The following is a 16,525-nucleotide window of genomic DNA, read 5'->3' on the forward strand; positions in this document are numbered from 1 at the left end:
AGAAAGATTGAATAGGTGAAGCAAAAGGGGTTTTTTTGTGTTTTTTAAATCAGGGTGAAATTGTTCTGCATGATACTTCAATGATGCGTACATGAAACTGTGAATTTGTTAAAACCCATAGAACTTTACAGCACAGAGTGAAACTTAATGTATGCATATTTTTAAAAAATTAGAAGGATGGGGGCGTTCCAGGGTGGTACGCAGATTATGATAAACCTGTCTGTATTTCAAATGTATGAAACAACCTCACTGAAGTGGGTGGGGGAGAAAGGTTTTGATTTAAGTAACTTTGGAAATGAGTAGAGTTTAGAAGACGAAAGGCAAATGAAACTGCACAAACACTGTACCCTAGCTGATGAAGCTGTTTCCCATGACTGACTATTCAAAACCACTCTGCATGTGTATTGGAACTGAACAATGAATGGATGGTAGATCCTGGAGCCAGGTTTCCCAATGTGGGAGTGGCAAGAGGGAGGATATAGACAAGCAAAGGGAGGAGGCTAAACGATCCTTGTGATAATGGATTAGAGTCCGGAACATTTGTATGAACTCAGGTTAACCTTAATATAGACACAGATGGTTACATACCGAAATATCCATAGGTCTATATATATCTAGTTAGTGTGATAGGCACACGGGTTAGTTTACACACATATTTTCCTGCCCTATCAGCCGAGGGGGCCTGGAAGCAGTGATACCAGTAGCAACAAGCACACTTAGTGTCCAGATCTCGGGTCCTAATACCATTTTCTGATAAAAAGAGCCAGGCTCCTTGGAGAAATGGCTGATTTCAGTAGTGGGACATGGAAAATACGAGCTGAGCCTGGAGCATCTAGTAGTGCCAGAAAATAAGGAAGTGCTAAAAAAAATTAATGAGAGTATGTCAAAAGGACACAGGAGCCAACCAAAAGAACTCCAGTGACCAAAGCTGAAATAATTTGAACAACAAAATATAGTAGTATTGGATTATCACCCAAAGTGATAAATATAAAATATTCATGAGTCTGATTCAGCAATTAATTGATCAAATAAATTATGAAATGAAATGAAATAAATAAATGGGGGAGAAGAAGCAAAACTGTGCAGAGTTCCAAATGATTTATGTGGGTTTCACCTTCAAGGAGGAGCTTAGCTCCCACTCCTTTAATGTGGGCTGCGCAAAGCGACTCCCTTCAACAGTGCGGGAGAGGGGAGAGCAGAGTAAGTTGATAGTGGTGGTCAAGGTAGGTCAACATCGCGGTGATGAGTCATGCTGGGAGCATGTACCCTTGACAGCATGTGATGAAAACGGCACTTCACCTCGGTGGTCTTCCTCCCCCAAACCCATAACTCCAGTCTAACCAAGAAAAAAACATTGGACCAGTCCCAACTAAGGGATAGTCTACAAAATCCCTGACTTGTACTCCTCAAAACTGTCCAAATGGTCAAAACAGGGAAAGTCTGAGAAACGGTCACTGACAAGCCTAAGGAGATGTGAGGATGAAAGGGAATGTGATATTCTAGAAGAGAAAAGGGATAGTATAAAAAAACAACAACAAAAACTAAGGAAATCTGAAGAAAGTGTAGATTGCTCTTTAATAATAATGTTAATAGTATTGCAAGGCCAGCAATAATGTACCTCTATATCTGTTTACTCATCGTGACAAATGTACTAGACTAACATAAGATGACTAGAGGCCCAGTGCACAAAAATTCGTGCACTGGGGCAGGTGGGGGGAGTGGTCCCTCAGCCCGGCCTGCACCCTCTCACAGTCCGGGACCCCTCTGGGGATGTCCACCTACCGGTTTAGGCCTGCACCCCCGGGCCTAAGCTATTAGTCGGACATTCTTAGTGCTGCCGCAGAGGCGGGAGAGGTTCCCGCCACTGCCGCTACACTGGCCAGCCATGAGCTGGCTTCTGGCTGAGCAGTGCTCCCCCTGTGGAAGCACGCTGACCACCAGGGGGCAGCTCCTGCATTGAGCATCTGCCCTCTGGTGGTCAGTGTGCATCATAGCGACCAGTCGTTCCTGGTAGTTCTGCTGTTAGGGTCAATTTGCATATTACCCTTTTATTATATAGGACTAGAGGCCTGGTGCACAAAAATTTGTGCACTCGGGGGTAGGGGGTCCCTCAGCCCGGCCTGTGCCCTCTTGCAGTCTGGGACCCCTTGGGACCACTTGCTGGCTTAGGCCTGCTCCCTGGGGGATTGGGCCTAAGATGGCAATCAGACATCCCTCTGGCAGCCCGGCAACCCTCGGGGGATGTCCATTTGCCAGCGGGGAGCAGACCTAAGCTGCAGTCAGACATCCTTAGAGCTGCTGAGGAGGCAGGAGAGGCTCCCACCACCACCGCTGTACTGGCAGCCATCAGCCTGGCTTGTGGCTGAGCAGAGCTCCTCCCATGTGAGAGTGTCCTGACCACCAGAGGGCAGCTCCTGCATTGAGCGTCTGCCCCCTGGTGGTCAGTGTGTGTCATAGTGACCAGTCATTCCCAGTCTTTCTGCTGTTAGGGTCAGTTTGCATATTACCCTTTTACTATATAGGATAGAGGCCTGGTGCACAGGTGGGGGCCGGCTGGTTTGCCCTGAAGGGTGATCCGGATCAGGGTGGGGGTCCCGCTTGGGTGCCTGGCCAGCCTGGATGACGGGCTGATGGCTGTTTGCAGCTGGTCACACCCCCTTCAGGGTGGGGGTCCCCACTGGGGTGCCTGGCCAGTCTGGGTGAAGGGCTGAGGGCCGTTTTCAGGCTGGCGGGAAACTGAAGCTCCCAGCCTCTTTTTTTTTTCTTTTTTTTATTCTGGGATTTATTTACCTTCTATAGCTGTTACTGGAGCTGAGAGCAAGCTCCAGCTCTGAGGCTGTGGCTGGCTGAAAGCAGGTATCTGGGTTTGTTTAGCTTCTATAATTGAAACTCTGTTGCCATCACTGGCGCTCTAAACTCTGAGCCCACTGGCAGCTGAAAGCAGGTTTCTGGGTTTGTTTAGCTTCTATAATTTCAACATTGTTGCATCTGGAGCTCACAGCTGGGCTGCGGCAGGCGAGGAACCTTGGCTTCCTCCATCACTGGAGCAAGCAAGCCTCCTGTTCGCTTCAGCTGCCTGGCTGCCGGCCGCCATCTTGGTTGGCAGTTAATTTGCATATCTTGCTGATTAGCCAATGGGAAGGGTAGCAAAGTTAAGGTTAATTACCATGTTTCTCTATTATTAGATAGGATAATAATAGGGGAAATTGGGTGTGGAGAATATGGGAACTCTCTGTACCACCTTCATAATTTTTCTGTCAATATAAAGCTATTCCAAAATAAAACTTGTATTAGAAATATTGAAGGCCCTATGCTGGTAGTTATTCAGAGCTTATGGCTGAGACAAGTGGTATTGGGAGAATGCCTCAGGGAAGGTTTCAAGGAAGTAGAGAGAGGGGATTTCGGGAACTTCTCAGGATTGAGAAAAACAGATTGGGAGACAGGGCCCAGGAGAAAGGTCTGTACGTGTCCCAGCCTGAGCAGAGGTGCCAGAAGGAAAGGATGCCTTGGAACAGGGTGTTCCGAAGCCCTTCCCTGATCTGGGAGGACTTCTGGAGGAGGTGAGTGGGTGGGGAATGATAGCCTGGCTCCTCGCCCTCGTGCCTCTTCCCGGCTTCCCTGGTCAGACCTCTGGGGGCAGCCCACAGGAGGAGTTAAGGGTTCATCTCTGGAATTAGAAAAGCTCTGCCACTTCCCAGCTGTGTGTCCTTGGATGAGACTTATGCCCTCTCTGAGTTCTGTATAGATGTGCTCATCTGCACAGAGAAGTGAGAAAACCTGTGTCCAAGGGTTGTTGCAAAGGTAAGTTGAGATAATGTCCATGAGGGCCAAGACCGGGCACTCACCGGAGACCTACTTGATTGGTGTGGCATGGTTCATTCGCCTTCTCCTGGTCTGGCCTGAACAAGAGCTAACAGTTGGCTGCCTCTCCCCCATTCCTGAGATCCAGTCCTTCCTCCGGAGCCGAGGCCCCATGTGCAGGTTTAAAACACGGACCTCAAATTCTGACTCTCCTGTTTGGAGGCGAGGTTTGCATCCCCTCCCCTTGAACCTGAAATATTTGATATTTTCAACCAATAGAGTATGGCAAAGGTGACGGCGTGCCTAGTCTTTCAGAAACTGTCAGCTTCCACTTCCTGTGTCTTGGGATTCTCAGTTTGGAACCAGCCATGGTGTGAGGAAGCCTGAGCTCGGTTTGGCTGAGCTCCCAGCGATAGTCAATTCTTGCTCACCCTGTGAGTGAGTCGTCTTGCAGTTCGTCCTCCTGTTCTCAGACGAGCTGCCCAGCTACCGCCTTGCAGAGTAGAACCTAACCTTTCCCACCATGCCCTGCCCAGATTGCAGATTCATGAACTAATGAGATGATTGATGATGTTTTAAGCCACTGAGTGTTGGGGTTGTGCAGCCACAGTAACCTGCACACCCAATAACTGGATCCTCTTTCCTGTGCGTGAGCTGTGGTGCAGTGGTTTACTGCACAGGCTTTGGAGCTAGACTGCCTGGGTCCAAATCCTGACTCTGCGTCATACCAGTTGGATGCCTCTAGGCAAGTTATCTGCTTTCTTTGTGCCTCAGTTACTTCATCTGTAAAATGGGGATAGTAACAGTAGGTATTGCAGAATTGATGGAAAGATTAAATAAGCTAATGAACATAAAGTACACAGAGAAGCCCTTGGCATGTGCACAGTTATTCTGCCAACCAGGGTACCAGCCCTTCTGGGTTCTGGGGTGCTAGCCAGCTGGGCCCACCTTGGAGAGCCTGCCATTGAGGATTATCCCGGCCTGGGCACTTGAAGCCCCAACCAGACTTTCCAGGTGCCACCAGCCTGCGTCTCTGGACTATCAGTTGTCACTCTGCCTGTGCCTTGCTCACTCTCATGGCAACTTCAGCCCAGCTCTCCTGGCCCCTCCTATACCTCTCTGAGTCTGCCTTCCTGTCCTGCTTCCTTTCGGCTGGTCTGTTCAGGGGATAGGAAAGAGTTGTCAGGTGGATGTAGAGTCCCCTCTTGTGGAGGGGGGGGGGGGCAGGTGCCGATGGGGTGGATCTTCAGTTCACAAACATCACTGGGGAGCAGAAGCTTATCATCCGCACATCTTGTGGGAAGACATTGATTTGTTGCTAGAACAAGTGTCCCCAGAGAACGGGACACAATATGAGTGAGTCTTGCCACAGGCCAGCCCGAGAGTGTTCACCAAGCCTTTCTCAGGAACTGCCTGGTGGCATGCGGCAGACTCCTGAGAAAGGCAAGGTTTCGCCTTCATTAGTTTGAGCCTGAGAAAAGGAACCGGCTAGAGGAGACTTTCCCACACGTCTTCGTGCAGGTTCTGAGAACTCAGACAGGCTCTGCGTCCAGGCCGCTCCCCGGGACTCAGGTTTCACCGGCTCTAGGAGCTCCTTTCTGCTGAAGGAGTGGCGACTTGGGGCCCTGGGGAATTTCTTTGACATTCTTTTGACAGGGGGACCACCACCCCAGCCTGAGGAGCAGGGAGCAGGGACTCGGTGGGGGTCAGGAGAACAGCCTGAGTTTGGGAGTGTGCTGGGCCTACAACCCCACTGCAGGGTGATCACACCACCTCCAGTGACTTCCTTCTGAGCCTCCCTGGTGCCTTCCATGCCACCACTGCGCCTGGAAGAATGAATAACTCACTTTTAAGTGTTGGGAAAGCAAGGTGGACGATGGATGTTGACGTGCAGAAATAGAATTCGGAAGCTGTACCTTCCCTTCCAGCCCTCAGAGGGGACAGAGAGCAGGGAGAACTGAGGGGCTGCACCCGACTGAGAGGATCTTGGCACACGGGGTCTCCAAGCACCCCCACAGTGAGGACAGTTTCTGCCAGCTCTGCTCTGCGAGGGGCTGGACAGGAAGAAGGAGGGTCCTGACCCCCAGAATCCAGCTGGGAGAGGGAGCTGTGTGAAACAGTCTGCCACAGCCCCACCTGGGCCAACTGACCCCCAGGAGGAGTCATGGAGACCCCCATTTCTGGAGGTGTTCGGGTGTGTTGAGTGTTGGGTGCGGATGATGTGAGAAGCGGAGGGAGCCCTGGGTCTGAATCGGCTCTCTGCTGCGGACCACGGTGACAACATCAGGCAAATTCTTTAACCTCTTGGAGTCCCATTTATAAAATAGAGACAATATCACACACACACACACACACACACACACACACACACACAACCACCGCCACCACCAGTCTCCAGAGCAAAGACATTTTTGCTTGGGCAGGTCTCTGAGATGTCAGTGTGTCCTGTCACCAAGAGGAGCTAGAAGAGAAGGTATTTCCCAAGCCTACGTGTCCTCAGAGCCCTTTCTGGAGTGAGGCGCTGCTCTGGGAGCTTATGATCACGTCAGTAGTTCTTGACTCTGGCTGGCTGGACAGTAAAATACCCCAGAGCCTAAAAATAGGTGAGTAAGTGATGCTTGACCCTCCTCCCGGGTGAGGGAATCCTAGGGCGGCCCAGAAGCTGTATTGCTTTAAGGCCCAGGTGATTCTAATGAGCAGGAAGGATGGAGGGACTGGGGTCCCTGGAAGTGACTTGGTGGCACCACTCCAGTCCCCACAGGCAGGCTCTTGCTGAGGAACGGAAATATGGTAAGATACCCGCTCCCTCAGATGCACATCCCGACTCCGCCAGCTCCTGGCAGGACTCAGTGGCTGCCAACTGCGCAGGCTCTCTGCCTTCCAGGACCCTCATGTCCCTCAGCCTCTGCAGCCTTGGGGGCACCTCCATGGCCACGGTGGCTGGGCAGCTGCTGTGTGCTCCCTGGCCCTGATTTCAACGGCCCCGCCAGGCTGGCACGGCCCCGGCCCCCTCACAGGTCTGCTGTGCAGCTGGCTCGAAGCCCAGAATCTGTCGGCAGCTTCATTGAGATGCTGCCCCATCGCTGCCCTAGTTCAAGATTTCAGAGTCCTAAGCACCCACGCGGCCTTTTCCCGCTCCTTCTCTCACCCTGAACACAGGCCTCAGCATCTGAGGGCCCAGGGAGAGTGTTGGGCTTGTTCCCTAGTGGGGAGAGGCCCTGCAGAACCAAGGTGGGGGGCAGCCATCAGGGGAGCCCGGGCAGGCCGACCTGAAGAAGGGGCCCTTGCTGAAGTTCACTGGCTGAGGGGGTGTTGTTTGGGGTTTGCCTCCTCGAGAGGGTGTCTTTTCCTATCTTGTACAGAGGTGTAGTGTGTGTAAGTGGCAGCCTTCAGGCAGCTGTGGGGTTTGGCCCTAGACTTCGGGTCCAGCCCCCCCAAGATGGAATGGGGGGAGAAAGGAAGCCCCTTCTCCTCCCACATGCAGGCCAGGCCGGGAGGGGGACAGAGTTCTCCAGCTATTTGTTGAGCCCAGAATTCCTTTCACGCCCACCCGGTCGGTGACGTGTCCGTGGCAATAACTAGGTGAGGACCAACAGTCATGCTTAGTTTCCTTGCCTTTGAGATTCCATGGTACACGTGGCTTTTCTCCCCCAAAATACCCACGTGTGCATGTACCACAGAAGCATGGCGTTCTGTGGGGAGGGGAGGTCATGACCCCAGCTAGAAGACCCTGTCCCAGAAGTCAGGAGGTATGGCCTCGGCTCCGGCTGGGCCCTGCTGCTCTTTCATCACCTGTTCCTGGGACCCCGTGTGCTCATCTGGAGACAGGACTCCTGCGCTTCCACGTGGCACTACGGACAATGGGCTGAAGCAAGTCTGTGGGCTGGGACCCAGCTAGCTGCCTGGGGGCTCCCCACCCAGAGGGCGTGGGTGTAGTGGCTGCCGTGGGTGCTCCACCCAGACCCCTTTACCAGCTGCAGGCTCACTGCTCCTCTTCCCTGTCCTGGCTCAACGTGTGCACATTAACCGTCCCAGGTGCCCACCTCCCAGCCCGGCCTGCAGCCAGTGCCTGACCCAGGACATCACGGGCTGAGCGAATGCCCTGGTGTGATGGCTCCAGTGCTCCCCGGGTCAGCCATGTCCAGGGAGCTGGAGGCCATGTCCTTGCTTTGGTTCTCTCCTGCCCCATCCTGCTTCCCTCCTGGCTTGGCTCCTGAGAGCACTCTCCCGTTTACGTTTTCACAGGGATAGCCATCTCAGGCTCTGCTTCTAGGACCCTAATGCGAGATGCGGGCCTGGCCTACGAGCTCTCGGAGGCCCGTGGCTCCAGGATCATGGCCGTGGAGTGAGGGAAAGGTCAAGGCACCAGCTGTCCTTGGCTGCAAAAGCTCAGAGCAGACAGAGGGACAGGGGACGCTTGGAGGCCTGAGCTGGGGGGGTCAAGGCTGGGCACAGGAGAAAGGCCCCCTCCCTTCCCTCGGCCCCCACCCTGAGCCCGGCCTCTGGGAACCACATATTGTCAGTCCTGTCTTACAGGTGGCAGAAGCCAGACCCTTGGCAGGAACACTTGGGAGAAACTGCGTGCTGAGTCTTCCCCGGGGAGGGGGTGGGGGGGTGGGGTGGGGGAAGAGCTCGGCTGTGCTGGAATGGAGGGAACAGCTGGCCTTCCCACTGCAGCTGGCAGCTGACTCGTGAAATTGGGGAAGCCGGCTTCCTGTGACCTTCCTTCCCCTTTCCTGTTAGGAGGAGGGGGTCCCACAACTTCCCTCCCTCATGCTGACTCTGCTGCTGATGCAAAGGCAGGGGTACAATGGGGGTGTTTCAAGCACTGCCATTGTCCAAGTCGGGGACTTCCTGGGGCTCTTCATGTCACATCAGGTCGACCTGCCCTGGTCTCAAAGAGAAGGGAAGGCCTCTGACACGTGGGTCCTTCCCAGTTCCTCCCCGGCGCCCTGCACACACCACTGCCCGCCTGACACTGGGACACGCTCTGGGCACTTGGGGAAGGGAAATCTGGAAGAGGCTCCGAGAGACCCAGCGCCCCGCTGAAAGGGCGGCGGAGGGGAAGTGCTGGGTGTGATGCTGGGCTGGCCCACGTCGGCACTCCTGGGCCAGAGCAGCTGGCCACTCATGTGCTGCAGCCACCACTTCCCGTGCTCAGCCTCTGGGAGGCCACCAGCCCCAGCGGACACTCTGGCCCCAGCGCTGCTCTGATAAGCCCAGGCTCGGCAGCCGGAAGGAGGGTGCTGGCCCTGAGAACTGTAGCCATTGTGCTATCCAGCATGTTTACCCCCAACCTTCCTTCCTTTCACCAGCAGGAGCCAGGAAAGCCAGGCCCTCTGGAATCCAGGGAGGGGGCAGGGCACATTGAAACAGGGAATGAATCTCTTCTGGGCTTGTGAAAGCATGGCAGTCACAGGCTCATGTGACCAGTGGGAGGCATGAGCAACCCTCTGGGGACAGCCTAACGGTGTGGGTCTCAAACCCTAAAGATGTGCATACATACCTTCTGATTCAGCCACCCACCTCTGGGAATGGATCCTAAGGGAGTCATAGTGAGTCCCTATAAGGCGTGTGTATAAGAACACTGGTCTCAGCCTGCTTTCGAACCGATATCAGTCAATGGGAGGTACACTCACACAATGGAGAATGTGGTAACGTTTACACAGTGATGCGATTATCCGCACAGCTGCCATGAACATTCTGGTATGTGTCTTTTGGCCGGCAGAAGCAGGTCTTTCTCTTGGGTACATACCCAAGATGGAATTGCTGGGTGCAAGGATATGGGTGTATGCCACTTGAGTTGATGCTCCAACAAACACTGCCACCACCCGTTTATGGAAGCTCCACTTGCTCCCCAGCCATCTTCTCCAACACTCAGTGCTGTCAGCCTGTTGCACTGGGGCTTTTCTAGTGAACGTGTAAAGGTGTTGCATTGTGGTTTTAATCTGCATTTCTAAACAGACAAATGGATCAACTAATGGTGCTATATTTATAACATGGACATTTACACAGCAACTAAAAAGAATGAAGTACCGATTCATGCAACTACATGAATGAACCTCAAGAAACATTACATTGAGTGAAAGAAGCCAGTCACAAAAGAGTACGTAGTGTATGACTCCATTTAGATGAAATTCCAAAACGGGCAATACTAAGGCGATAGAGGTCAGAACAGCTGCCTAAGGGGACAGGGAGGTATTGACTAGGAAGAAGATGAGGGAACTTTCTGGAATGTTAGAAATGTTCAGCCCAGCCAGCGTGGCTCAGTAGTTGAGCTTCAACTTATAGACCAGGAGGTCATGGTTCGATTCCTGGTCAAGCACATACCCAGGGTTGCGGGCTCGGTCCCCAGTGCAGGGTGTGCAGGAGGCAGCTGATCAATGATTCTCTCTCATCATTGATGTTTCTCTGTCTCTCTCCCTGTCCCTTCCTCTCTGAAATTAATAAAAATATATTTTTAAAAATTAAATCAATATATATTTAAAAAGAAATGTTCAATACCTTGATCTGGGTAGTGGTTAAACAAGTGTATACATACATAAAATTTTTTTTATCAAACTTAGTATCTTTGCATTTTGGTGTATCTAATATATATTGAAAAAATTTAAAATATTTACCCAAAAGAAAGAAAATAATGAAGACCTATATTGATTAATCCGAAAAATTATTCAAAATAGATGTAAAAAGCAGATTGCAAAATTTTATGGGGCTTTAGGCTTCCCTCATATACTCTTCCTTGGTGAAAATCTGGTGAATCTCATTTCAAGCTAACATAAAATGTGGGGTTATAGGGAATAATAGTCTTTGAAAAAGATACAAAGTGCATAGAGATAAGAAATAACTCAATTGTCGATTGTAGCTCTCACGACCACACTTTGAAGAACTGCAAAAAACATCCTGTGTCCAGAGGGCCATGATAAGGCAGGAACATCTGTAAATTATACAAATGGAAACAGATACAGAAATTTGGCAGAGGGAAGACATATGTGATTTAAGCTCAGGCTGGGGTCCTAGTCCCGATGCTGCCACTTCCTGGAAGGGGGACCTTGGGATAATCACCCGTCCTCTCTGAGTCTCAGTTTCACCAACTGCTGGGCTAGAAAGCTGGCCCAGCCAAGGGAGTGAGTGACTGGAGACATGTTTATAAATGGCCAAAGAACCCCAATACCTCGGAAGTAGGACTGGCAATGCTGGGGTGGAGGCACAGAATAGACTCTCCTGGGTGGCCCTGGGATGAGTTCCAAGTACATCACTCACTGTGGCCTAGGGCCCAGGTGTAACCTTTCTGAGCCTTGATGAGTTTGTCTTTAAAACAGGGATAAGACAGAGTCTAACACAGAGTTCTGTGGCCATGAAAAGAGATCGTGTTTGTAAATAAGGAGTGAAGCAGTGCTTGGCTGGAAGAAATGCTTGGAAAACAAAGCCATAGAAGCCCAGGAGCTGCTCCTAGGTCATTGATACCATGTTAGCCTTTCCCACACTCAGAACAGACTGCGCCTTCCCTGAGGGTGGGAGCTCATCTCTCCCCTCTGGGGTGCGAATGGTGCCCACCCTTGCCACTCGGGCTGCCCCCACACTAGTCTCTGCTCTGCAGTGAGTCCACCTGAGTCATCAGGCCTCATCCCCATGGGGGATAGGACAGTATTTCATTGGGACTGAGGTTCCTGTAGGGCCAGAGATACCAGGAGGGTCTCTGGAATCCAAGCACAGAGAGTCTTTAGACTCTAAACCAGGGCTTAGGGCTCTAGGGGGACTGGTCCAGGAAAGGGGAGTCTGGGGTGGTCCCATCATCCTTGACTTGCCCACGGGGAGTGCAACAGGGAGTGGTGAGTGGTGAGTGGTGAGGTGGGGGTGCGGGGTGATGGTGGTGGGGACCCCAGGCAGAGAAGGGACTTGGAGAGAAAGAGGCCCAACAACAGCGTGGAGGCCTCGCTCAGGAAACCTCTGCCAAACGCAACTCCAGGCCAGCAGCCAACAGGAAGTTCCGTCTGCCACCTACTGTGTGCCCAGCAGTGTGGCATTTAGAATAGAGCAATGGACAAAACAGATGCCATTCTGACCTCAGGACATTTTCAACCTTTGGCAGGGACAGTCAGTCCCTGGAAATAGAAGAGAGACGTGCAATGTTAGGTGTAAGGACAACAGTGATGATTACACGCCAGGTGCACACCTAAGCCCTTTCCACATATCATCTCACTGAATTGGCGTCACAAATCTCAGAGTCTGGTTCCCAGACGGGAATGCCTGCTGGAAGCAATGAGGGCCAGTCACCCAGGCGGGGTTTGTGTGGGTGGGTGGGGAAGGCTTGACACAGGAAGTGGCCTCTCAGCCCCGTGGAGGGAGGCCTGGCTCCTGACCTCTCTTTCAAGCTTGTTATCTGAGGCCACACTGCCCTCCCTGCACCCCAGCCTCTTTCTCCCTGGCTCCATCCACCTGTGCTCTCTTTTCTCTAGGAAGTCTTCAAGGGGTTGTCTTTGACATTCTACATAATTCCCCGACTCAACAGCCAGTGGGTCCCCCTTCTTAAGCTCCCACCTTCTAGAGTCCCCTCTACTCACCCTATCCAACCCCCTTTTACATAATTTCAAAGCCAAAGGGATATTGGAGCTTCACTTTGCACAGAGAGCAAACAGCTGAAAAGTTCAGGCGCTGGTTCAAGGTCACCCAGCTGGTCCTGCTGAGCCTAGAGACCGCCTGGGTGCAATCCAATGTTTTTCCCACCACATGCCTCCCGGGGCTGCTGGTGAGGCTGACTGGGCTGAGCTTGGGGCTTTGGGCTCCGAGGTCCAGAGACGACAAAGACCATCCTTAACCCCCCTGGGTTGAGCTGGGATGGGAGCCATGGGATCTGAGGCCCTTTCCCCTTGGTAAAGGCACAGTTTTTCGTGTTCTGTCTTTGGTTGCTGTGTTTTCTTTCTTCATTGTCTGAAACCATTTCAGCCTTTCCCCGTGTTGTTTTGGCCCAAACTCCTGGTGGGGGTGGCTGTGTTGTTTGTAATGGTGCGGGGGTATCTGTGTGAGTGTGTGATGAGCACCCGTGACGGCACATCTGCCTGTCTGTGTGAGCATCTGTCTGTCTGGGTGTGATGTGACTCAAATGCTGAGGTTCATGTTCCCTCGGCCTCCCTTCCCTCCCACCTCACAGCAGCTGTATCCCACCCCCAGGAAAAGAATGTCCCTGGCAGCCACAGTGCCCACCCCAGGGTGGACGCAACAGCACAGGTGGGGGCAGTGTGTCCAACTGGCTCTGTGACAGGGCCGCCCAGGAGGAGCCCCGCCCAGTGTCCCCCATTAGTGCTGCCTGCTGCAGCTGTCGCCCTGAGGAAGAGGACTTTCCTGAGAGGAAGAGCCTGGAAACCAGGCAACCAGTCCATGGGCCCAACTGGATCCTGCCTGGAGCCCAGTCCAGAGGAGTGGGATTGGCCAGGAACCCCTGGAGGGCAGGGCTTGTCAGCTATGCATCTCTTGGTGCCCCATCAACAGATATGTTCTCAGCACCTAGTGTGCCAGGAGCTGGGGCCTAGCCAGAGAGCGCTCATTACAGGCGAGCGGGAGTTCCCACACCAGACCCGTCTTGTCTGGGGGTTCCCGGGGTGGGAGCGGCTTCTCCTGTGGTCACCAGAAGTCCCAACATCGCTGCATTGAAGGGATAAAACCCAGACAGCATTCGCTCTCATGACAACAGTAAGCAGCCTGTCACCAGGGTGTGAGCAAAGCCCAGAGACATAGTTCTGGTGATGCAGAGCGAGGCACACGTGTGCTTTGGGAAGGCAGGGTGAGGATGTGGGGGTAGGAGGCAGCGGGCAAGGTGAAAGGGTTGCCTGGCAGAGGTGCTGCAATGGCAAGGGCTTGGTGGTCAGATGGGGACAGTCCTGGCTTAGTCACAGTGTCCAGTTGAGAGGCTGGTAGGTGCCAGCACGTGGATAAACATCTGTTGGTGAGGAGCGGAGGGCCCGGAAGGCTTCGGGTGGGAGGTCTGAGACAGGGGAGAGAAGGAAAGGGCACTGCAGGGATGATGTCCAGGAACTCTGAAGGCGCTCCACTCCCCACCTTGATCCTGAAGGCCAGAGGCCCAGGGATAGAGGGCCAGGGCCGCTGTCTCTGAGAGAGCAGGCACCCCTAGCTTGTCCCAGCAAGGCTGGGGAGGGCTGAGGCCAGGGAAATAGGGGCTCAGTACATCTAGGGAGACCCAGTACTTGTGACAAATCTTACGTGTATTCCCCCAAGGCAAAGCATCTAGAGCAGCGGTTCTCAACCTGTGGGTCACGACCCCTTCACAGGGGTCGCCTAAGACCACCAGAAAACACATATATAATTACATATTGTTTTTGTGATGAATCACTATGCTTTCATTATGTTCAATTTGTAACAATGAAATTGGGGGTCACCACAACATGAGGAACTGTATTAAAGGGTCGCAGCATTAGGAAGGTTGAGAACCACTGATCTAGAGGGAAGACAGGTGTCCCCAAGCCTTGTACAGACAAAGGCAGAGCCACTGCTTCATGAAGAGAATGGGGGGTAAGCACCCCCAAACCTGAGTTCTCGGTCCACTCGTCTTTCTGGCATGCTGAGACATTTGTGCCCAGCTGCATTCATTCACAGGTGACAACAAGGAAGGTTTTGTTGTTACAGCTTTGTTTTTGCTGAAAGAGGAAAATGCATAAGCAGTGTCAAGAAAGAAAAGAACACACTAAGGCAGTGGTTCTCAACCTTCTGGCCCTTTAAATACAGTTTCTCATGTCGTGACCCAACCATAAAATTATTTTCGTAGCTACTTCATAACTGTAATGTTGCTACTGTGATGAATCGTAATGTAAATATCTGATATGCAAGATGGTCTTAGGCGACCCCTGTGAAAGGGTCGTTCGACCGCCAAAGGGGCCGTGACCCACAGGTTGAGAACCGCTGCACTAAGGGAAGTTGATGACTTATATAATTGGGTTTAAATAGAAACTAAAATCATGAGGAGTTTGATCAGAAGACAGTGTATGTTTACGATATGATTTGTATTTGTGTGTGGTGTGTGTGTTAATGTGGTATATTTATGTAGAGCATGCTGATCCATAGGATGTGTGTATGTTTTTGTCGTATCAATGTGGCATAAACATGTGTGTGTATTTAACGTGTGTGTATGAGAAAGAGGTACACAGTAGGGGTGGGGTGTCTGTAGAGCACAGAGGTATATGTGTTCTGTCAGAGGTGTGTGGGGTACATGCAGCGTGCATATTGTATATAGTATACAATGCGTAGGTATGGTGTGTCTGTGTTTGCATGCCTGGCCTGTGACGTGTGCATTCTGGGTAACCATGTGGCATCCTTGGCCCCTGACGCACTGACCTTGAGCACAGCCTGGCAATGACGTGGAGTAGCATCAGCATTTGGGGAAGAAGAGCCCCGAGTCCTTTGGGGGCTTGCTCTTCCAAGAAAAAAAATCAGAAATTCCTGGGTCTGCTTTACACATGAAGTCCACAGAAGCAGGAAAGAGACTGGAGTCCAATGGAAACCCCGCTGCCAGCTCATGAAGGCTGATTAAAAGCCTCGCGACTTGCAGTGTCCAAGAAAAAATTGCTCATCAGACTTTTCAGACCTTTTCTCTACTTCAGCAAAGATGGAAAATGTTCCCACTGGTCTTTTACTGGGCAGTCGAGCAATTTCCATGATGGATTTGGGGCACTGCCCACCCTCCCACCCTGACCCTTTACAAAAAAGTTTGTCTATTGTAAGGAAGGGAGATTGACAGACAGCTAGAGTTCTTTGTACAACTGTTCACAGGAAGGGTTGTTTCCCCACACAGTGAGGAGGCCACAAAATACGGCAAATCCGTCTCTTCTAGCTGCCTTCAGGGTTTCGTTCCCCAGGCCAGGGGGCAGGACGGGGGTGAAGACTGCTCTGCAGAATTCATGGCACCTTCTTGAGCAGCCTCTGCTTTCTTAAAGAAGGTTGTCCATTCGAACCCTTCCAGCTACACAGGACTGTGGTGTGAGCCCAGAAGTAATGGTCATGAGTGTTTTTTCAGAGTTGAAGGGACAGTCCCGAGGGGCCAAGTTGTTCCTGGCACAGGGCCTGCTACCTAGTAGGTGTCCAGTAAATAGCTGGTGAATGAATGAGTGGACCAGGAGGGACCATCCAAGAGAAACAGCATGATTTCCACCCACCGCCAAGCAGGGCTTCCAGGGCAGGGCTGGGGGCGGACGCGTCTGCCTGCCAGCTGTCGGGTTTCCTCCTCTCTTTTCCGGTCCCTCTCCCCATCACCTCGGCTAGTTCCCACGCCCTCACGCCCTCACACCCTCGCGCAGAGGCTTCTGCTGTCATTGTTCAGCTGTTATCAAGGCTCAGGCCTCCGCCAGCCTAGAGCCTTCATTGGACCAAGAAAAGGGGAAGGAGCACTCAGATTGTAGGGAGGGGAGGTTTCAGGGACTGATGAGGAAAGAATCAAATGCAGCTGATTATTGCAGCCTCAGGTGAGGAAACCAAGGTTTAGAGAGAGAGAGGTGACATGGAAAAGTGCTAGAATAATAATGATTATGGAAATTATGGTAATATTAGTATCTACGATATTATTGGGATATGGGATAATATTTTTAAAAATATTAATTAGTCTTTTCCCCCAATGTTTTCTTGCACCCCGTAGCTCCACACACTTCCTGTAGCCAGTCTGCTTTGAGGCACACGCAGAAGATGTGAATGCTTGGGTGGCCCTGGGGTTACAGGAGGGACC

At 52.0% G+C, this 16,525-nt stretch overlaps 1 long non-coding RNA gene across 1 annotated transcript in view; it reads left to right on the forward strand.

The window, feature by feature from the left end:
* The first annotated feature begins 3,374 nt into the window (after positions 1-3,374).
* LOC111824055 overlaps positions 3,375-16,525 on the forward strand; it is a 16,040-nt gene continuing 2,889 nt past the window's right edge. The window contains exon 1 of the long non-coding RNA XR_002827166.1: positions 3,375-3,560. This is a non-coding gene — a long non-coding RNA (uncharacterized LOC111824055). The remainder of the gene's footprint in view (positions 3,561-16,525) is intronic.

This window comes from Myotis lucifugus, unplaced genomic scaffold (genome assembly GCF_000147115.1).
Source record: "Myotis lucifugus unplaced genomic scaffold, Myoluc2.0 scaffold_6, whole genome shotgun sequence".
Taxonomy (NCBI): Eukaryota; Metazoa; Chordata; class Mammalia; order Chiroptera; family Vespertilionidae; genus Myotis; species Myotis lucifugus.